The sequence below is a fragment of the Pseudophryne corroboree genome, chromosome 6 (assembly GCF_028390025.1).
Source record: "Pseudophryne corroboree isolate aPseCor3 chromosome 6, aPseCor3.hap2, whole genome shotgun sequence".
In the NCBI taxonomy this organism is placed as follows: domain Eukaryota; kingdom Metazoa; phylum Chordata; class Amphibia; order Anura; family Myobatrachidae; genus Pseudophryne; species Pseudophryne corroboree.
In genome coordinates, this window is record NC_086449.1 from 674,338,493 (window position 1) to 674,363,345 (window position 24,853).

Consider the following 24,853-nt stretch of genomic DNA (forward strand, 5'->3'; position numbering starts at 1 on the left):
ACTTCTCTACTTCTACAGAATAGCATAAGTTATAAAACAGTGATTTCAACTCCCTAAACTGATCACTTTTCTCTTTATATGTTATGGGACAATCTTATCTTGTTTAGAGACATTGTCTACATAGATTCATGTTATCTGCAGGATGCATACAGTACAATGTGAGGTACCACATATATAAAAATTACTTTTCTAATTCTAGCTTAAAATAGAAAATTAGGAGACAAGCTTCATCTTGTTAATAAGGAAGGCTACTAAGATAGGCTAATATTACATATTTCAGTTCATATGCATCCCTATGCATTTATAATATTTGTGCATTATAATGATTGATATGAATTTATATTTACATCTATATTTATTTCAAGCTCACATCACCCAAAACAAAGCTCTCTCTTTTGTTCCATTTCTGGTGAGAAAGTGCTTCTGTTTTGGGCATTGTTGGCATTGGGTAACATCATCCAAACAGTTATGTTTACATTATGGTTCACTGCCATTCAGCTTTTCAGTTTCAATAGATATTTCATAATAGAGTTATTATTTAGTTATTTTCAGCAAGTAGTTTGAGTTAAAAAAAATATAATTTCCTTGTTTGTTTTCAATTGAGATATGAATAACTTTTCATTGTTTTATTGATAACACTGGAGAATACAACTTTTGGAGAAAGAGATGTTACACCATTTTGTTGAAATTTGGGCTCATAGTTTCTGATAATAACAGTTGATATTGTCCATCAGGTCTGCTAGCAAGATATGACATATATCCCTACAAATGTATACATTTATATATATTGTAATATACATGTAATGAATGCCATCAAATGAAGATATAAAGATCAATCCCAAGAAGCCTAGAACACAAACTACAAAAAAAAATTATTTATTGATTCATGTCGCTAAAACCACGTTTCTGGGATTACCTGCAATGAGATGCCCCTGGACAATTGCAGTGAATGCTCCAACAGTTCAAGTTATTCTATTCATTTTGACTGAAAACGAATGCAGCTGATGAAGGACTTCTGACATCACAATCATTTTGCTCAGCATAGCTTTCATTCTTACCAGCTGATTCATCCACCGCTTCAGCGAGCTCTAAGAGTCTGCTACATGTTGGGTCAGGTATATTATCTGAATGTGGAACAGGGCATCTAGTGTGGTTGACATTAGGATACATCCACTTACTCTAGTTCTTCCTACTGATGACTTTATATTCACCAAACAAAAGTAACAGTCATAACTGTAGTTTCTACGTTTGCACCCTACCATTGGTACATCAAATTTCATGCCCTTCCTTTTCACATTTGCCAAGTGTTGCAGATGCTCTGTACAGGTTTTACACACAACATGAGGTTCCCAGTCTAATAGTGGTCCCTCTGTTTTACTTTGAAATAGGCAAAATAAGATACTTTCACAGAGTCAGTTATAGCTTTTCTTCACTGAGGAAAAGTGTACTCTCTGCAAATGAAACAAATAACATCACGATAATTTACACATTTTCTAATTCTTGAGAATGTAAAGCCTTATCTTTAAATCATGTACACCTGTTTATTTTCAGATTCCTTAATAGGTATTTTAATATTCTTACACTTGAAGTAATTTGTATTTAAACTCATTGGAATATAAGCATTTTGTGACATAGTTACTGACTTCTCTACTTCTACAGAATAGCATAAGTTATAAAACAGTGATTTCAACTCCCTAAACTGATCACTTTTCTCTTTATATGTTATGGGACAATCTTATCTTGTTTAGAGACATTGTCTTCATAGATTCATGTTATCTGCAGGATGCATACAGTACAATGTGAGGTACCACATATATAAAAATTACTTTTCTAATTCTAGCTTAAAATAGAAAATTAGGAGACAAGCTTCATGTTGTTAATAAGGAAGGCTACTAAGATAGGCTAATATTACATATTTCAGTTCATATGCATCCCTATGCATTTATAATATTTGTGCATTATAATGATTGATATGAATTTATATTTACATCTATATTTATTTCAAGCTCACATCACCCAAAACAAAGCTCTCTCTCTTGTTCCATTTCTGGTGAGAAAGTGCTTCTGTTTTGGGCATTGTTGGCATTGGGTAACATCATCCAGACAGTTATGTTTTCATTAGGGTTCACTGGCTTTCAGCTTTTCAGTTTCAATAGATATTTCATAATAGAGTTATTATTTAGTTATTTTCAGCAAGTAGTTTGAGTTAAAAAAATATAATTTCCTTGTTTGTTTTCAATTGAGATATGAATAACTTTTCATTGTTTTATTGATGACACTGGAGAATACAACTTTTGGAGAAAGAGATGTTACACCTTTTTGGAGAAATTTGGGCTCATAGATTCTGAGAATAACAGTTGATATTGTCCATCAGGTCTGCTTATCAAGATATGACATATATCCCTACAAATGTATACATTTATATATATTGTAATATACATGTAATGAATGCCATCAAATGAAGGTATGAAGATCAATCCCAAGAAGCCTAGAACACAAACTACAAAACAAAATTTCTTTATTGAGACATGTCGCTAAAACCACGTTTCTGTGATTTCCTGCAATGAGATGCCCCTGGACATTAGCAGTGAATACTCCAACAGTTCAAGTTATTCTATTCATTTTGACTGAAAACTAATGCAGCTGATGAAGGACTTCTGACATCACAATAATTTTGCTCAGCATAGCTTTCATTCTTACCAGCTGATTCATCCACCGCTTCAGCGAGCTCTAAGAGTCTGCTACATGTTGGGTCAGGTATCTTATCTGAATGTGGAACAGGGCATCTAGTGTGGTTGACATTAGGATACATCCACTTACTCTAGTTCTTCCTACTGATGACTTTATATTCACCAAACAAAAGTAACAGTCATAACTGTAGGTTCTACATTTGCACCCTACCATTGGTACATCAAATTTCATGCCCTTCCTTTTCACATTTGCCAAGTGTTGCAGATATTCTGTACAGGTTTTACACACAACATGAGGTTCCCAAGTCTAATAGTGGTCCATCTGTTTTACTTTGAAATAGGCAAAATAAGATATTTTCACAAAGTCAGTTATAGCTTTTCTAAACTGAGGAAAAGTGTACTCTCTGCAAATGAAACAAAAAACATCAGGATAATTTACACATTTTCTAATTTTTGAAGCCATGTCAATGCCTGTAACAGAAATAAAACACATCTCAAAATGTACACACGCAAACATCAACAGAATATCTGCAAAATCATAAGTGTATATAAAGAAATCTTAAGAATAATAGTTAATGATGTCCGCAATATCTCATAAGCTAGAGCTCCTAAAACAAAATGGATGATAATTTCTAAAACAGTAGAATACAAATACCCAGTATAATGTCTAAAATTCCAGGCACCACATTAAAAAATGTTGTATCCTCTAGTGTTACTGTAATCATTGGTAAGAATTCAGATTTACAGCTATATTTATTCTAAGCTTACATAACCCAAAACAAAGCTCTATCTTTTAGTCCATTTCTGGTGAGAAAGTGCTTCCTGTTTTGGGCATTGTAGGCATTGGGTAATTTCTTCAAGAATTTTACTCTAGCTTCTATGTTTCCTAAGAAAATGTAATGTCAGAGTAGTTCTTTGTTTATTTTCAACAAGTAAAGAACATTTTATACTTTATTTAGTCATAATTAATGTTTTGATTTGTTCCTTAATGAAATTTAGAAATCAACATGATCTTTAGAATATAAAAGTACAATTAATCTACAGAAAGCAAGTCCCATGGCTTCTCATACATTTTCTGAAAGGGAGTTTCTACAAAACCACACCCTTTATTGTGCAGAGAGAATCTTCCATATATAGTTTAATTATGAAGCACACCCATTTGTCCTAATCACTTATTGCATCAATTCTCTTTTGGGCAAAACAAACAAAATGCCCCCTCACATCTGATTGGCTGAAGACTTTAGTGCTTTTGCTTATAAAGATTACAAATGCTAGAAAGTTTAGATGAACGGGACATAAACCAAGGACAAACTTACCAGGACAGCTCTACTTCTGGTAGGTAAGCAAGCTACTCCATTTAGTCTATAAATATGTCTCTTCTTGAGAATGTAAAGCCTTATCTTTAAATCATGTACACCTGTTTATTTTCAGATTCCTTAATAGATATTTTAATATTCTTACACTTGAAGTAATTTGTATTTAAACTCATTGGAATATAAGCATTTTGTGACATAGTTACTGACTTCTCTACTTCTACAGAATAGCATAAGTTATAAAACAGTGATTTCAACTCCCTAAACTGATCACTTTTCTCTTTATATGTTATGGGACAATCTTATCTTGTTTAGAGACATTGTCTACATAGATTCATGTTATCTGCAGGATGCATACAGTACAATGTGAGGTACCACATATATAAAAATTACTTTTCTAATTCTAGCTTAAAATAGAAAATTAGGAGACAAGCTTCATCTTGTTAATAAGGAAGGCTACTAAGATAGGCTAATATTACATATTTCAGTTCATATGCATCCCTATGCATTTATAATATTTGTGCATTATAATGATTGATATGAATTTATATTTACATCTATATTTATTTCAAGCTCACATCACCCAAAACAAAGCTCTCTCTCTTGTTCCATTTCTGGTGAGAAAGTGCTTCTGTTTTGGGCATTGTTGGCATTGGGTAACATCATCCAGACAGTTATGTTTTCATTAGGGTTCACTGGCTTTCAGCTTTTCAGTTTCAATAGATATTTCATAATAGAGTTATTATTTAGTTATTTTCAGCAAGTAGTTTGAGTTAAAAAAATATAATTTCCTTGTTTGTTTTCAATTGAGATATGAATAACTTTTCATTGTTTTATTGATGACACTGGAGAATACAACTTTTGGAGAAAGAGATGTTACACCTTTTTGTTGAAATTTGGGCTCATAGATTCTGAGAATAACAGTTGATATTGTCCATCAGGTCTGCTTATCAAGATATGACATATATCCCTACAAATGTATACATTTATATATATTGTAATATACATGTAATGAATGCCATCAAATGAAGGTATGAAGATCAATCCCAAGAAGCCTAGAACACAAACTACAAAACAAAATTTCTTTATTGAGACATGTTGCTAAAACCACATTTCTGTGATTTCCTGCAATGAGGTGCCTCTGGACATTTACAGTGAATGTTCCAACAGTTCAAGTTATTCTATTACTTTTGACTGAAAACGAATGCAGCTGATGAAGGACTTCTGACATCACAATAATTTTGCTCAGCATAGCTTTCATTCTTACCAACTAATTCATCCACTGTTTCAGCAAGCTCTAAGAGTCTGCTACATGTTGGGTCAGGTATCTTATCTGAATGTGGAACAGGGCACAAACAAAAGTAACAGTCATAACTGTAGGTTCTACGTTTGCACCCTACCATTGGTACATCAAATTTCATGCCTTTCTTTTTCCCATTTGCCAAGTGTTGCAGATGCTTTGTACAGGTTTTAAACACAACATGAGGTTCCCAAGTCTAATAATGGTCCATCTGTTTTACTTTGAAATAGGCAAAATAAGATATTTTCACAAAGTCAGTTATAGCATTTCTAAACTGAGGAAAAGTGTACTCTCTGCAAATGAAACAAAAAACATCAGGATAATTTACACATTTTCTAATTTTTGAAGCCATGTCAATGCCTGTAACAGAAATAAAACACATCTAAAAATGTACACACGCAAACATCAACAGAATATCTGCAAAATCATAAGTGTATATAAAGAAATCATAAGAATAATAGTTAATGATGTCCGCAATATCTCATAAGCTAGAGCTCCTAAAACAAAATTGATGATAATTTCTAAAACAGTAGAATACAAATACCTAGTATAATGTCTAAAATTCCAGGCACCACATTAATAAATGTTGTATCCTCTAGTGTTACTGTAATCATTGGTAAGAATTCAGATTTACAGCTACAGATGTAGCCACCTTTATCTTGACTGTTTCTCCGCCGAGACGGGCGTTTAGTCACGCTAAGGCGATAGCTGAGTTTAATCACAGGTAGGCGCGTTGAGGCGATCTAGATACTCATCATGCATTACACATCTCCACCACTGTGTGGCTAATGCTCCACCAATCCAGTACTTTCGATCGTACAGTATAGCGGCGGATTGATCTACAGCTCTGGCAATACTGTAGGCGTAACGGGAGGCGGTGGAAAAAGTATGGAGTACTGTATGTGTATGGAGACGCAACTACAGTAATTGTGTAAAAGGAAGAATGTACAGGACAATGTATAAACACCGTGCTTTTAAAATACATGAGCGTCTGGGAATGGAGGGCTACTGTAGCTAGCAGGAGGCGGTGGAAAATACCGTGCTTTACAAATGCGAGCGTCCGAGTCCTCTAAGGCATAAACCAACACCAATGGGGTGGGGGCCGGGGGCTGTTTGCAGTACTTTCACACATGAAATTGGGAGTCTCTCATGAGGCATTGTGGGCTAGGGGTGAAGGCTCCCACCTCCCACACTGGGGGTCCAGGGTTCGAGACGTGATGTGCCTTCTTTTTTTTATTTATTGTAATAATACACTGTATTATTTTATCTACTAAACAGCGGGAATGAAATGAGGGTATTCTGACACTACTAACTGAGCAAAACAGTACTGTAGATCTTCAGCGTTTGTGTATTGTACATGACCTGAATTCCCTCCCTGTGCAGGCTCCCAGGGAAGAAGGGCGATGGGGGTAGGGGGAGACGATGGGAAATACTGTACTGTGCCTTTGAAATGCAATTACATGAGCGTCCGAGTCCACTACGGCATACTGTAAACCAACACCAATGGGAAGGAAATGCCAACCATTTTTTTTATGTGTTCCCGTGACATTCATTTAAAAAAATTTTTTTTTCTCTCTAATACATCCAATGGAAGGATGCACACAGGTTTCACATAAATCAAAGTACATCTGCAGGAGCGATTCTTTACGCTAAATGCAACTGCACAACGGCAATGAGTAGAAATGAGTGTATTCTGACGCTACTAAGTGAGCAAAACAGTACTACAGTATACAGTAGATATTCGGCGTTTGTGTATTGCATATGACCTGAATTCCCTCCCTGTCTATTGCATGATCTGTGCAGGCTCCCAGGGGGGAAGGGCAATAGGCTAGCAGGAGGCGGTGGAAAATACCGTGCTTTACAAATGCGAGCGTCCGAGTCCTCTAAGGCATAAACCAACACCAATGGGGTGGGGGCCGGGCGCTGTTTGCAGTACTTTCACACATGAAATTGGGAGTCTCTCATGAGGCGTTGTGGGCTAGGGGTGAAGGCTCTCACCTCCCACGCTGGGGGTCCAGGGTTCGAGACGTAATGTGCCTTCTTTTTTTTTTTATTGTAATAATACACTGTATTATTTTATCTACATTGTAAGACAGTCAATGGAAAGGTGCACACAAGTTACATATAAATCAGAGTACATCTGCAGGAGCGATTCTTTACGCTAAATGCAACTAAACAGCGGGAATGAAATGAGGGTATTCTGACACTACTAACTGAGCAAAACAGTACTGTAGATCTTCAGCGTTTGTGTATTGCACATGACCTGAATTCCCTCCCTGTGCAGGCTCCCAGGGGGGAAGGGCGATGGGGGTAGGGGGAGACGATGGGAAATACTGTACTGTGCCTTTGAAATGCAATTACATGAGCGTCCGAGTCCACTACGGCATACTGTAAACCAACACCAATGGGAAGAAATTGCCAACCATTTTTTTTATGTGTTCCCGTGACATTCATTTAAAAAAAAAATTTTTTCTCTCTAATACATCCAATGGAAGGATGCACACAGGTTTCACATAAATCAAAGTACATCTGCAGGAGCGATTCTTTACGCTAAATGCAACTGCACAACGGCAATGAGTAGAAATGAGTGTATTCTGACGCTACTAAGTGAGCAAAACAGTACTACAGTATACAGTAGATATTCGGCGTTTGTGTATTGCACATGACCTGAATTCCCTCCCTGTCTACTGCATGATCTGTGCAGGCTCCCAGGGGGGAAGGGCAATAGGCTAGCAGGAGGCGGTGGAAAATACCGTGCTTTACAAATGCGAGCGTCCGAGTCCTCTAAGGCATAAACCAACACCAATGGGGTGGGGGCCGGGCGCTGTTTGCAGTACTTTCACACATGAAATTGGGAGTCTCTCATGAGGTGTCGTGGGCTAGGGGTGAAGGCTCCCACCTCCCACGCTGGGGGTCCAGGGTTCGAGACGTGATGTGCCTTCTTTTTTTTTTTTATTGTAATAATACACTGTATTATTTTATCTACATTGTAAGACAGTCAATGGAAAGGTGAACACAAGTTACATATAAATCAGAGTACATCTGCAGGAGCGATTCTTTACGCTAAATGCAACTAAACAGCGGGAATGAAATGAGGGTATTCTGACACTACTAACTGAGCAAAACAGTACTGTAGATCTTCAGCGTTTGTGTATTGCACATGACCTGAATTCCCTCCCTGTGCAGGCTCCCAGGGGGGAAGGGCGATGGGAGTGGGGGGAGACAATGGGAAATACTGTACTGTGCCTTTGAAATGCAATTACATGAGCGTCCGAGTCCACTACGGCATACTCAAAACTAAGGGAAGCACAAAGTACAGTACATGAACTACGTTGAATGCCTGGAACGCACGACGTCTGAGACGCACGACGTCTGAGACGCACGACGTCTGAGACGCTCATTGAGCATAAGGATGGTGTCATGGCTGCTGGAAGGGACCGTCCTTACTCTATGGGTGAGCTGCGTCTCCTCGTTTGCTGGCGGGACAGAACTCTCGCCAGCAACGAGGAGAAAATGAGGGCGTACCGGAGGGCCAGCAGGGACATCCTCCGGAGATATAACCGGAGGAGAACGGTGAGGTCACTCCAGAGGAGATGGAGTGACCTCGTTAGGAGAACCCCAAGACGCCTGCAGGCCATAAGGGATTTTAAGTACAGTACTGTACATTACTGTAGATTACTGTACTTTAAGTTACTGTAGTTACAGGTACAGTACATTATAGCAGGGGCTGCTGTAGCAGCAGGTATCCGGTCTATACAGCACTGTATTTGTGGTAAACAAATGGTTAAACAAGGACCAAACATTAACCCGGGTCAAAAGGTCAATTTGTTTTTTGGTGTCGACCTAGATGGTGCGGCTTTTAAAATTGGTTGACACCAGTTACTGTAGGTTGACATGGTCGTTAAGTTGACATGGAATAAGATCGACATGAGTTTTACATAAACAATTATTACTTTTTTAAACTTGTTTATACAGTATACAGTAGTTCTTTACAATCCACGTGGTCTACGATTGTGCAGTGTGTACAGTATCATGCAGTGTACAGTATATGCAGTGTATCACAGTGTATCGTGCTGCGTAATTGCAGCGTGTCATGCAGTGTACATTCAGTATATGGTATTGTGCAGTGAGTGTAATGCATAGTGAATCACATCGTGCAGTGTACTGTATACACATGTGGTACTGTAATTGCAGTTTTTTGTGCAGTGTACATTGTATCATATTTTGCAGGGAAATGTTGTCGTATCACGCAGTGCATACAGTATGCAGTGTCGTGCAGTGCATTGTGTGGTTTAATTGCAGTGTGTCATGCAGTGTACCTGCAGCGTATTGTGCAGTGTATCGTACATTATCATTCAGTGTAACGTGCAGCTGTAATTGCAGTCTCCTGCCTCCCACGCTGAGAGTAGAGATGAGCGCCGGAATTTTTTCGGGTTTTGTGTTTTGGTTTTGGGTTCGGTTCCGCGGCCGTGTTTTGGGTTCGACCGCGTTTTGGCAAAACCTCACCGAATTTTTTTTGTCGGATTCGGGTGTGTTTTGGATTCGGGTGTTTTTTTAAAAAAACACTAAAAAACAGCTTAAATCATAGAATTTGGGGGTCATTTTGATCCCAAAGTATTATTAACCTCAAAAACCATAATTTACACTCATTTTCAGTCTATTCTGAATACCTCACACCTCACAATATTATTTTTAGTCCTAAAATTTGCACCTAGGTCGCTGGATGACTAAGCTAAGCGACCCTAGTGGCCGACACAAACACCGGGCCCATCTAGGAGTGGCACTGCAGTGTCACGCAGGATGTCCCTTCCAAAAAACCCTCCCCAAACAGCACATGACGCAAAGAAAAAAAGAGGCGCAATGAGGTAGCTGTGTGAGTAAGATAAGCGACCCTAGTGGCCGACACAAACACCGGGCCCATCTAGGAGTGGCACTGCAGTGTCACGCAGGATGTCCCTTCCAAAAAACCCTCCCCAAACAGCACATGACGCAAAGAAAAAAAGAGGCGCAATGAGGTAGCTGTGTGAGTAAGATAAGCGACCCTAGTGGCCGACACAAACACCGGGCCCATCTAGGAGTGGCACTGCAGTGTCACGCAGGATGTCCCTTCCAAAAAACCCTCCCCAAACAGCACATGACGCAAAGAAAAAAAGAGGCGCAATGAGGTAGCTGTGTGAGTAAGATAAGCGACCCTAGTGGCCGACACAAACACCGGGCCCATCTAGGAGTGGCACTGCAGTGTCACGCAGGATGGCCCTTCCAAAAAACCCTCCCCAAACAGCACATGACGCAAAGAAAAAAAGAGGCGCAATGAGGTAGCTGTGTGAGTAAGATAAGCGACCCTAGTGGCCGACACAAACACCGGGCCCATCTAGGAGTGGCACTGCAGTGTCACGCAGGATGGCCCTTCCAAAAAACCCTCCCCAAACAGCACATGACGCAAAGAAAAAAAGAGGCGCAATGAGGTAGCTGTGTGAGTAAGATAAGCAACCCTAGTGGCCGACACAAACACCGGGCCCATCTAGTAGTGGCACTTTAGTGTCACGCAGGATGGCCCTTCCAAAAAACCCTCCCCAAACAGCACATGACGCAAAGAAAAAAAGAGGCGCAATGAGGAAGCTGTGTGAGTAAGATAAGCGACCCTAGTGGCCGACACAAACACCGGGCCCATCTAGGAGTGGCACTGCAGTGTCACGCAGGATGGCCCTTCCAAAAAACCCTCCCCAAACAGCACATGACGCAAAGAAAAAAAGAGGCGCAATGAGGTAGCTGTGTGAGTAAGATAAGCGACCCTAGTGGCCGACACAAACACCGGGCCCATCTAGGAGTGGCACTGCAGTGTCACGCAGGATGTCCCTTCCAAAAAACATTCCACAAACAGCACATGACGCAAAGAAAATTTAAAGAAAAAAGAGGTGCAAGATGGAATTGTCCTTGGGCCCTCCCACCCACCCTTATGTTGTATAAACAGGACATGCACACTTTAACCAACCCATCATTTCAGTGACAGGGTCTGCCACACGACTGTGACTGAAATGACGGGTTGGTTTGGACCCCCACCAAAAAAGAAGCAATAAATCTCTCCTTGCACAAACTGGCTCTACAGAGGCAAGATGTCCACCTCATCAACATCCTCCGATATATCACCGTGTACATCCCCCTCCTCACAGATTATCAATTCGTCCCCACTGGAATCCACCATCTCAGCTCCCTGTGTACTTTGTGGAGGCAATTGCTGCTGGTCAATGTCTCCACGGAGGAATTGATTATAATTCATTTTAATGAACATCATCTTCTCCACATTTTCTGGATGTAACCTCGTACGCCGATTGCTGACAAGGTGAGCGGCGGCACTAAACACTCTTTCGGAGTACACACTTGTGGGAGGACAACTTAGGTAGAATAAAGCCAGTTTGTGCAAGGGCCTCCAAATTGCCTCTTTTTCCTGCCAGTATAAGTACGGACTGTGTGACGTGCCTACTTGGATGCGGTCACTCATATAATCCTCCACCATTCTTTCAATGTTGATAGAATCATATGCAGTGACAGTAGACGACATGTCCGTAATCGTTGTCAGGTCCTTCAGTCCGGACCAGATGTCAGCATCAGCAGTCGCTCCAGACTGCCCTGCATCACCGCCAGCGGGTGGGCTCGGAATTCTGAGCCTTTTCCTCGCACCCCCAGTTGCGGGAGAATGTGAAGGAGGAGATGTTGACAGGTCGCGTTCCGCTTGACTTGACAATTTTCTCACCAGCAGGTCTTTCAACCCCAGCAGACTTGTGTCTGCCGGAAAGAGAGATCCAAGGTAGGCTTTAAATCTAGGATCGAGCACGGTGGCCAAAATGTAGTGCTCTGATTTCAACAGATTGACCACCCGTGAATCCTTGTTAAGCGAATTAAGGGCTCCATCCACAAGTCCCACATGCCTAGCGGAATCGCTCCGTGTTAGCTCCTCCTTCAATGTCTCCAGCTTCTTCTGCAAAAGCCTGATGAGGGGAATGACCTGACTCAGGCTGGCAGTGTCTGAACTGACTTCACGTGTGGCAAGTTCAAAGGGCATCAGAACCTTGCACAACGTTGAAATCATTCTCCACTGCGCTTGAGACAGGTGCATTCCACCTCCTATATCGTGCTGAATTGTATAGGCTTGAATGGCCTTTTGCTGCTCCTCCAACCTCTGAAGCATATAGAGGGTTGAATTCCACCTCGTTACCACTTCTTGCTTCAGATGATGGCAGGGCAGGTTCAGTAGTTTTTGGTGGTACTCCAGTCTTCTGTACGTGGTGCCTGTACGCCGAAAGTGTCCCGCAATTCTTCTGGCCACCGACAGCATCTCTTGCACGCCCCTGTCGTTTTTTAAATAATTCTGCACCACAAAATTCAAGGTATGTGCAAAACATGGGACGTGCTGGAATTTGCCCATATTTAATGCACACACAATATTGCTGGCGTTGTCCGATGCCACAAATCCACAGGAGAGTCCAATTGGGGTAAGCCATTCCGCGATGATCTTCCTCAGTTGCCGTAAGAGGTTTTCAGCTGTGTGCGTATTCTGGAAACCGGTGATACAAAGCGTAGCCTGCCTAGGAAAGAGTTGGCGTTTGCGAGATGCTGCTACTGGTGCCGCCGCTGCTGTTCTTGCGGCGGGAGTCCATACATCTACCCAGTGGGCTGTCACAGTCATATAGTCCTGACCCTGCCCTGCTCCACTTGTCCACATGTCCGTGGTTAAGTGGACATTGGGTACAGCTGCATTTTTTAGGACACTGGTGACTCTTTTTCTGAGGTCTGTGTACATTTTCGGTATCGCCTGCCTAGAGAAATGGAACCTAGATGGTATTTGGTACCGGGGACACAGTACCTCCAACAAGTCTCTAGTTGGCTCTGCAGTAATGATGGATACCGGAACCACGTTTCTCACCACCCAGGATGCCAAGGCCTCAGTTATCCGCTTTGCAGTAGGATGACTGCTGTGATATTTCATCTTCCTCGCAAAGGACTGTTGGACAGTCAATTGCTTGGTGGAAGTAGTAAAAGTGGTCTTACGACTTCCCCTCTGGGATGACCATCGACTCCCAGCAGCAACAACAGCAGCGCCAGCAGCAGTAGGCGTTACACGCAAGGATGCATCGGAGGAATCCCAGGCAGGAGAGGAATCGTCAGAATTGCCAGTGACATGGCCTGCAGGACTATTGGCATTCCTGGGGAAGGAGGAAATTGACACTGAGGGAGTTGGTGGGGTGGTTTGCGTGAGCTTGGTTACAAGAGGAAGGGATTTACTGGTCAGTGGACTGCTTCCGCTGTCACCCAAAGTTTTTGAACTTGTCACTGACTTATTATGAATGCGCTGCAGGTGACGTATAAGGGAGGATGTTCCGAGGTGGTTAACGTCCTTACCCCTACTTATTACAGCTTGACAAAGGCAACACACGGCTTGACACCTGTTGTCCGCATTTCTGTTGAAATACTTCCACACCGAAGAGCTGATTTTTTTGGTATTTTCACCAGGCATGTCAGTGGCCATATTCCTCCCACGGACAACAGGTGTCTCCCCGGGTGCCTGACTTAAACAAACCACCTCACCATCAGAATCCTCCTGGTCAATTTCCTCCCCAGCGCCAGCAACACCCATATCCTCCTCATCCTGGTGTACTTCAACACTGACATCTTCAATCTGACTATCAGGAACTGGACTGCGGGTGCTCCTTCCAGCACTTGCAGGGGGCGTGCAAATGGTGGAAGGCGCATGCTCTTCACGTCCAGTGTTGGGAAGGTCAGGCATCGCAACCGACACAATTGGAGTCGGACTCTCCTTGTGGATTTGGGATTTCGAAGAACGCACAGTTCTTTGCGGTGCTACTGCTTTTGCCAGCTTGAGTCTTTTCATTTTTCTAGCGAGAGGCTGAGTGCTTCCATCCTCATGTGAAGCTGAACCACTAGCCATGAACATAGGCCAGGGCCTCAGCCGTTCCTTGCCACTCCGTGTGGTAAATGGCATATTGGCAAGTTTACGCTTCTCCTCCGACAATTTTATTTTAGGTTTTGGAGTCCTTTTTTTACTGATATTTGGTGTTTTGGATTTGACATGCTCTGTACTATGACATTGGGCATCGGCCTTGGCAGACGACGTTGCTGGCATTTCATCGTCTCGGCCATGACTAGTGGCAGCAGCTTCAGCACGAGGTGGAAGTGGATCTTGATCTTTCCCTAATTTTGGAACCTCAACATTTTTGTTCTCCATATTTTAATAGGCACAACTAAAAGGCACCTCAGGTAAACAATGGAGATGGATGGATACTAGTATACTTATGGATGGACTGCCGAGTGCCGACACAAAGGTAGCTACAGCCGTGGACTACCGTACTGTGTCTGCTGCTAATATAGACTGGATGATAATGAGATGAAATCAATATATATATATGTATGTATATATAATATCACTAGTACTGCAGCCGGACAGGTAGATAATATATTTATTAGGTAATGATGACTGATGACGGACCTGCTGGACACTGTCAGCTCAGCAGCACCGCAGACTGCTACAGTAAGCTACTATACTCTATAGTAGTATGTACAAAGAAGAAAGAAAAAAAAAACCACGGGTAGGTGGTATACAATTATGGATGGACTGCCGAGTGCCGACACAGAGGTAGCTACAGCCGTGGACTACCGTACTGTGTCTGCTGCTAATATAGACTGGATGATAATGAGATGAAATCAATATATATATATGTATGTATATATAATATCACTAGTACTGCAGCCGGACAGGTAGATAATATATTTATTAGGTAATGATGACTGATGACGGACCTGCTGGACACTGTCAGCTCAGCAGCACCGCAGACTGCTACAGTAAGCTACTATACTATAGTAGTATGTACAAAGAAGAAAGAAAAAAAAAAAACCACGGGTAGGTGGTATACAATTATGGATGGACTGCCGAGTGCCGACACAGAGGTAGCTACAGCCGTGGACTAATGTACTGTGTCTGCTGCTAATATAGACTGGATGATTGATAATGAGATGAAATCAATATATATATATGTATGTATATATAATATCACTAGTACTGCAGCCGGACAGGTAGATAATATATTTATTAGGTAATGATGACTGATGACGGACCTGCTGGACACTGTCAGCTCAGCAGCACCGCAGACTGCTACAGTAAGCTACTATACTATAGTAGTATGTACAAAGAAGAAAGAAAAAAAAAAACCACGGGTAGGTGGTATACAGTTATGGATGGACTGCCGAGTGCCGACACAGAGGTAGCTACAGCCGTGGACTAACGTACTGTGTCTGCTGCTAATATAGACTGGATGATTGATAATGAGATGAAATCAATATATATATGTATGTATATATAATATCACTAGTACTGCAGCCGGACAGGTAGATAATATATTTATTAGGTAATGATGACTGATGACGGACCTGCTGGACACTGTCAGCTCAGCAGCACCGCAGACTGCTACAGTAAGCTACTATACTCTATAGTAGTATGTACAAAGAAGAAAGAAAAAAAAAACACGGGTAGGTGGTATACAATTATGGATGGACTGCCGAGTGCCGACACAGAGGTAGCTACAGCCGTGGACTAACGTACTGTGTCTGCTGCTAATATAGAGTCTAGACTGGATGATAAATTATTAATAATGAGATGAAATCAATATAATATCACTAGTACTGCAGCCGGACAGGTACTATATATATTTATTATGTAATGACTGATGACGGACCTGCTGGACACTGTCAGGTCAGCACAGCACCGCAGACTGCTACAGTAAGCTACTATAGTAGTATTTATAAAGAAGAATGAAAAAAAAAAAACCACGGGTAGGTGGTATACAATATTATATATATATATATATTATATACAATTATATATATATATATATATATATATATATATATATATTAAACTGGTGGTGATTGATTATTAAACTGGTGGTCACTTCAGGTCACGTTGCAACTTGCAACTAGTACTCCGAGGCCTAAGCAGACAATCACAAAATATATTATTATACTGGTGGTCAGTGTGGTCACAACAATGGCAGTGTGGCACTGACTCTGGCAGCAAAAGTGTGCACTGTATGTTATATGTACTCCTGAGTCCTGCTCTCAGACTCTAACTGCTCCCCACTGTCAGTGTCTCCCCCACAAGTCAGATAATACACTTACAGTCACACTATCTATTATCTAATCTAGTATAAATATCACTTCAGCAAGTAGTATAGTAGTATACAGTATAGTAGTACTCCTCCTAATAATGCTCCCCAAAATACTGTGTCTCTCTCTTCTCTAAACGGAGAGGACGCCAGCCACGTCCTCTCCCTATGACTCTCAATGCACGTGTGAAAATGGCGGCGACGCGCGGCTCCTTATATAGAATCCGAGTCTCGTGATAGAATCCGAGCCTCGCGAGAATCCGACAGCGTGATGATGACGTTCGGGCGCGCTCGGGTTAGCCGAGCAAGGCGGGAAGATCCGAGCCTGCTCGGACCCGTGTAAAAAACCTGAAGTTCGGGCGGGTTCGGATTCAGAGGAACCGAACCCGCTCATCTCTAGCTGAGAGTACCGATTTTTATACCCAAAGTTCAAGTACAGTAACTATTTTTTTAGTAGATTTGTGTTTCAGATAGTACAGTGTTCTAAGGGACGTTACTGTGGTAGAAATTATTCTAAGGGGTGTTACAGTGGCCTAGTGTATTCTGACGTGCATTACTCTTGCATAATGTGTTATAAGGTTCATGACTGTGGCAGATCTCTACTTTGTGACGTAATGTGGATATACTACTGCACTACTGTGACGTACAGTACAGTAACGTGAATAAGGTGCTCTACTGTGTGACACAACGTGAATCAAGGACAGTACTGTGACGTGAATACGGTGCTCTACTGTGTGACACAACGTGAATCAAGGACAGTACTGTGACGTGAATACGGTGTTCTACTGTGTGACACAACGTGAATCAAGGACAGTACTGTGACGTGAATAAACTGCACTACTGTGACATGACGTGAATAAGATGAATTCAGGTGAGTGCTGCATCATCTGTCATGGAATCAATTTATACTGTAATGAACAGTACTGAGATGGTTAAGGGTGGGAGGGCTGCATGCTGATGTGTGTCATAATGTTTATAAGGGCAATGCTAATGTGTGTAACAGTCGCACCAGACTATAAAGGTAGTGTTCTGTCTAATACCCTGGACCTACTGTACTGTAGCGATACTGTAAGTGTACTGTATGTCACATTTAGAAATGTCCCCCTTAAGTTTTGAAGACAGTACAGTACACTATGCCCTCCTGAGTGATTAGGTGCAGGGTACTAGAATGAACAATTCCATTGATTGTGATGTCATAAAGATGCTGTCAATGTTGAATTTCATTGACTGTACAGTATGCTGCCATTATACTGTATATATATTTTTACAGGGCTGGTAGCAAGACGGCACAGGAGGCGGAACAGGCGCCGCCAAGCTGGTAAGTATTGTCAAATACAGTAGTGTACAGTACATAGTGATTTCTATAGTCCCACCCCCCTGTCCTGACCATCACAGATAACTCACTGCAATCCGGATGGGAGAGAGGGTGGGACACTTCCTGTGAGATCTGGTTGCCCGTGATGTTAAGAATGTCTGTTTACAAAACTAACTGTAAATATTAAACACACAGTATAAATAACATTGTAGATAGCTGAATACCCGTGCTGCGCTACGGGATGAGGATGGTAAATTACAGTGATAGTTGTTTGTTAATTTACATTTGACAGCTTCACTTACAGCACTGTTATTTTTTTTCTCGGCGTACCACCACCACCACCACCACCACCACCACCACCTGCGCTGCCAGGTATTGTGTAACGAGAATTCTGGTGCGACTGTCATCGTTACACTACTGTACATGTGTCCTGGATACTGTATAGTACATGTTACAAATTGACAGCTTCACTTACAGCACTGTTTTTTTTTCTCACAGTACCACCACCACCACCACCACCACCACCACCACCTGCACTGCCAGGTATTGTGTAACGAGAATTCTGGTGCGACTGTCATCATTACACTACTGTACATGTGTCCTGGATACTGTATAGTACATGTTACAAATTGACAGCTTCACTTACAGCACTGTTGTTTTTTTTCTCACAGTACCACCACCACCACCACCACCACCTGCGCTGCCAGGTATTGTGTAACGAGAATTCTGGTGCGACTGTCATCGTTACACTACTGTACATGTGTCCTGGATACTGTATAGTACATGTTACAAATTGACAGCTTCACTTACAGCACTGTTGTTTTTTTTCTCACAGTACCACCACCACCACCACCACCACCACCACCACCACCTGCTCTGCCAGGTATTGTGTAACGAGAATTCTGGTGCGACTGTCATCGTTACACTACTGTACATGTGTCCTGGATACTGTATAGTACATGTTACAAATTGACAGCTTCACTTACAGCACTGTTGTTTTTTTTCTCACAGTACCACCACCACCACCACCACCTGCACTGCCAGGTATTGTGTAACGAGAATTCTGGTGCGAATGTCATCATTACACTACTGTACATGTGTCCTGGATACTGTATAGTACATGTTACAAATTGACAGCTTCACTTACAGCACTGTTGTTTTTTTTCTCACAGTACCACCACCACCACCACCACCACCACCTGCTCTGCCAGGTATTGTGTAACGAGAATTCTGGTGCGACTGTCATCGTTACACTACTGTACATGTGTCCTGGATACTGTATAGTACATGTTACAAATTGACAGCTTCACTTACAGCACTGTTGTTTTTTTTCTCACAGTACCACCACCACCACCACCACCACCACCACCACCACCACCTGCGCTGCCAGGTATTGTGTAACGAGAATTCTGGTGCGACTGTCATCGTTACACTACTGTACATGTGTCCTGGATACTGTATAGTACATGTTACAAATTGACAGCTTCACTTACAGCACTGTTGTTTTTTTTCTCACAGTACCACCACCACCACCACCACCACCGTCTGACCAGCAGAGCTCCGGAAGTGGTAATCATTATTTTTGTTACAGACACACTAGTTTCCTACAGTATTACTGTCATTTTTTTATTTTACAATACTTGTTATCTTGTACACACAGACCGCCTCGTTATTGATACGGAGCCAGAGGAGGAGGAGGAGGAGGAAATGGGGGAGCCTTCAGGCCAGCCTGGTAAGAATTGTAATCTACTGTACAGTACTCTACTGTACTGTATTGTACATTTATTATTTATTGATTTATTAACAGTACCAATGGCTTGGGTTTGCGTGACCAGTGGTCAGGATTCCAGCAGTCAAGTGACCGACAGCGGTATCCTGATTGCAGAAATCCCATTGACTTTTCTTTTTGTTTTTTTTTATATTCAACACAGATGTCACTTACGTGGACTCTGAGTCGGAGGAGGAGCCACAGTATAGTAAGTACAGTAGGATTTTCTCAAGCCCATTCTTAAAAGTATTGACCAAGTCCACTTTTATTACTTTTCAGGCAGGGAATTCGAAACGTACAGTATTTCCCTCACTGTGAAGACCCCTTTTCGCCTCTGTATGCGAAATCTCCTCTCCTCCAACACGAGTGACTGTGCACGTGTCCTCTGTGTCGATCTTATCAAAAACAGTTCCTGTGTATTGTCCCCTTACTGTATATATTTGTAAAGGTTAATCATGTTCCCTCTTAATCTCCTCTTTTCCAATGTAAACATGCCTAGCCTAGCAAGCCTTTCCTCGTATTCCAGCTTCTCAATCCACTTGATCACTTTGGTCGCCCTCCTCCTAAACCTTTTCTAGTTCCACAATATCCATTTTGTAGTATGGTGCCCAAAATTGTGCATCCTACCCACCCTCCACTAGCCTAAACCTCCAATCATACTCTGAATCCAGAATCTGCATTCTGAATGTCGGGATCCAGACAGCAGGTGTTTTAAATACAGGTACAGTACAGTACTGTATGTCCCCTACCACTGGATAATCATTCTGCTCCTACTGTATTATGAATATCTCTCTGCCTCCTGTAGCACTGTACTACTGTAGACTACTGTGCAATTTTGTAGTAACTGTACTCTACTGTATTTTGTTTATAATCTTTTTTTTATTTTCCACTCAGTAATTATTGACAGTGAGGAGGAAGAGGAAGAGGAGAAGCCCTCTCCCCAACTTGGTAAGTAAACTGCAGTATTGTACTGTACTGTACTATACTGTACATTGTGTTAAACCAATGCATTGGGTTTACGTGACCAGCAGTCAGGATTCCAGCGTTCAGGCGACAGACAGTGGCATCCTGATTGCAGCAATCCCAACAGGGTGAGGTACGGTATCCTAAACCTCTTCCACTAACCCCTAAATCTGGCCTCGACATTCTCGTCTCTGTGTGCAAAATCTACTCTCCTCCAACCTGACTGAATTTTTGTTATACTGTATTCAACACAGAATACAAAAGTACAAAAGTATACAGTATTTCATGTAATTTTTGTTTTCACAGGCCCTACACTGTCACAGGCCGTGGTGGAGGAGGAGGAGTACTCCCTGTCCCCCACCACACTGCACCCATCAAGTAAGTCCAGTCTGGTACATCTTGACTCTGTAGAGCCAGTTTGAGCAAGGAGAGATTGATTGCTTCTTTTTTTGGTGGTGTCCCAAACCAATCAGTCATTTCAGCCAGAGTCGTGTGGCAGACCCTGTGGCTGAAATTATGGGTTTGTTAAAGTGTGCATGTCCTGTTTATACAACACAACGGTGGGAGTGCCCAAGGACAATTCCATCTTGCGCCTCTTTTTTTTATTTATTTATCTTTGCATCATGTGATGTTTGTGGCAAATTTTTATAAGTGCCATCCTGTCTGACACTGCAGTGCCACTCCTAGATGGGCCATGTGTTTGTGCCGCCCTCTTGGGTTACTTACAGTAGCTTAGTCATCCAACAACCTCGTTGCACATTTTAGGACTAAAAATAATATTGTGAGGTGTGAGGTGGAAATTATGGTTATTGCGGTTAATAATACTATAGGCTCAAAATTTCACACAAATTCTATGATTTAAGCTGTTTTTGAGTATTTTTTTTTTTTTTAAAAACACGTCCAAATCCAAAACCAAACCACAAAACCCGAAAAATTTCCGGTGCACATCTCTAGTTTTAATAAAGTCCAGGAGGGAAACATTCTCCTAATGAAGACACTGCAAGCAATAGGACACGAGGATGTGCACAGAGACTGGAGGGGGGCGAGGTTCAGGGGGAATTTTAAGAAAAATTACTTCACAGAAAGTGCAGTGGACAAGTGGAATAGCCTCCCATCAGAGGTGATAGAGCCTAAAACAGTAGAGCTACAGTATTTAAACATGCATGGAAGAGACATACATAAGGATATCCTTACAAAGAAATAAGGATCAAATAAGGTTTGATGTAAAAAAAAGGGTAACAAAAAAGAGGCAGATTAGATGGGCAAAGTGGTTCTTACAGTATTTGTAGTCAAATTCTATGTTTCTGTATGCAGACCCTCCAACATGACCCGCCGCACTGCTCTGTTTCTAGACTTCGCCTCTTAATTTATGATTTCCATCACCTGTGTTGAACTAGTTAAATGATAAGAATGCTGTTTCTTCACAGGTGATGGCAATAATAAATTAAGAGGGAAGTCCAGAACCAGAGCATTTTGTACCTAGTGGGGCGGGTCATGTTGGAGGGTATGTGTATTTCCTGGAATGAACCTTTTTTTTTCTCATTAATGTTTTTTTTCACAGGCCCTACACTGGAACAGGCCACTGAGGAGGAGGAGGAAGATGATGATGAGGCGGCATTTAGTGGTAAGAATTATTACTGACATTGATCTGATGCCATCAGAGTAGCACTTTTCATCAGATTTTTCTGGCAAATGCGTAGAAATCGGATGACAATTGTTTTTGTTTGAACTGGTGATATTGCCCATACAGTAGCAACCGATCACATTCCACATTAACATTTACAGTATCTAGTTACACTTACAGACGATAATACAGTACAGTAGGCAATATTTGATTGGTTGCTACTGTATGGACAACATCACCTGTTCTAAAAAAAACACCCATCTTACTAAATTTCTCTCTCTCTCTCTCTCTCTCTCTCTCTCTCTCTCCCCCCTTGTCACTGTCTCTCCATTCATCTCTCTCTCTAGATACTGTCAGTGATGAATTTCCCATTAGGCACGAGAGGCACGTACTGTACCTAGTGGCGGCATCTGTTTGGGGGCCTCAGTTGGATGCTTACAGTATGCTAATACTGTCATCCCAAAAATTACCACTACAGTAACTGCTAAATATTTTAAGTGTATGCACATACAGTACTGTACAGTATACATAATTCAAAAGAAAAAAGAGTTGCTACCTTATTCTAGTCATAATCACCGGCATACGGGCCACTCACAAATTTTCTGATGGTCTCGGTGGGGTCCCTTGGAATCACCATGCCTGTCACAAGCACGCCTTTTTTTACCCACCTGTCACTGGGCCTGGACACTAGTGTACTATTACTATACTTTTTACTGTATACTGTATCTTATAATATTCTTCTCTTTTACCCACAGACGACGAGCCAGAATACATTTTTGGTAAATATACTGTACAGTAGCAATAGTTGGTACTGTAATTACAGTATTTTTTTTCTCCAACATTATTTTAAGTCAAACTGATATGACTAACTGTATTTTATCTTTTTACAGTCCGTCGCCAACCAGTGGAGGAGACACCTGGTAATAAAATATAAATACATAATGCACTGTACTGTATTCTAACTTACTGTAACATGTATAACACTGAGCTGATCATCTTCACACCCTCTGACATAACCTTACAGTACATACTGTACTTTCTCTCCTTTTTCACCCTCTTCACTCCACAAATGCATGCTGTGTTTCCTGACTACTGATATAATAGTGTGCAGAGCGTAGCAAGGCACCGTGCCCACCGCGTGGCGAGCGAAGCAAGCATGCAAGTGGCTGCGTTCCGCTCGCCGCCCCTGTCGGGATTGTGTGGTCGGGATTCCGGCGTCTGTATTTTGACCACCGGGATCCCATCCAGCGGGATTACGTACTGATCTCCAGTCTGAGCCTGCCCTAGGCATAGGCATACTTGCCAAATGCCTAGGGGCACAAGCAGCTTCTGCTGATTAATATGATATGCAGCATGCCTACAGTATATTCTGTGTGTGACTGCGTCTGTATCTGCATACAAAATGCATTACTAATGTGCAGCATTATGTGTATAAGGGGTACTACAGTACTTTGTTGTGTAACATACTGTAGCAAGGGCACTACTGTGTGGTCTAATGTGAACAAAGAGCAATATGATGTGATGCAATGTGAATAAGTGGGAATACTTTGAGGAGTAATGTGGTACTATCCTATGATGTAACGAGAATAAGAGACACTATTGCATGATATGTTGTGAATAAAGTTGCAGTACTGTGTGGCGTCATTTCAGATTGGGGAATTACTGTGTGGCCATGCCCCTTCCCAGCAAGAACATGCACCGTTTTGGGATGCACACCGAATGTGCACACTGTTGCTATTTTAAACATACAGTAGGTTGGAGGAGCACCAAAATGAGGACTGCTATGGTTGAGGGGTGATGGTGCTGGGAAAGGGGTACAGGGTCAGAGGCGGAAATAGCGTCTGTGCAAGGGGGCAGCATCCAAAAACTTGACTAGGGAATCATATTATTTATGGCTGGCTCTGAGTACAGTCCACTATTATTGATAGTACTCCCTATAACACCACCTACAGTACTGTAACCCTCTTTTTTCTGAAGCTGTCATGAAATGTCATGACTGCTAATACATAAATGTCTACAGTATTTGTACTGTGGTGTTTTATTCCTTTGACAATTTGTTTATGACCTATTGAAGCTAAACTCTTGTACAGTACTTTATATTTTGAATACCAGCAATACAGTATAATACTGTACCTACAGTATACAGTAGTAATTGTATAGTATTTGAATGTGACTAAATGTTTTTTTTTCTCCAATATAGTGCCAATGATTTATGGGGGCCCTAGACAGGGGCAAGATAGGTGGGCTGGCCCAGAAGCGGGCAGGCAGCAGCCCACTTATACAAGAGGTAAACTAAAGCAATGTTTAAATTACCTCGACAGCATACAGTAGTGTTCGATTTACTGTACTGACAATACAGTACTGTACATTGTAAATAACAAGATTGTCTAATATAGAGTAAAGTACTGTATTGCCATTACTACACTGTAAAGTATTCAGTATTTGTTTTGTAATACTGTCCTTTTTTCCCCACAGAACAGTTGCAGCGTGCCATTCTGCTCCTGCAGGTGGTGGTCCACCTCTTAGTGGACCACTTTTTTAATTTCTTATTAAGATCTGTTTAATTAAAAAAAAAATTAATAAATATTTTTGTTATTGTACTCCATTGTATAGTATCTTTTTCTACTGTATAAGATAGGCATACTATACACCATACAATTATCTGGCAGATAATCTGCAAGATCTGGCTGTTTGTAATGAAATTCT

General features: G+C 41.6%; 1 long non-coding RNA gene across 1 annotated transcript; it reads left to right on the forward strand.

Moving 5' to 3' along the window:
* The first annotated feature begins 22,900 nt into the window (after positions 1 to 22,900).
* LOC134935570 (uncharacterized) lies at positions 22,901 to 24,456 on the forward strand. The gene is made up of 3 exons (XR_010180256.1): positions 22,901 to 22,926; positions 23,038 to 23,067; positions 24,348 to 24,456. It is a non-coding gene; the product is annotated as an uncharacterized LOC134935570 (long non-coding RNA).
* The last annotated feature ends 397 nt before the right edge of the window (positions 24,457 to 24,853 follow it).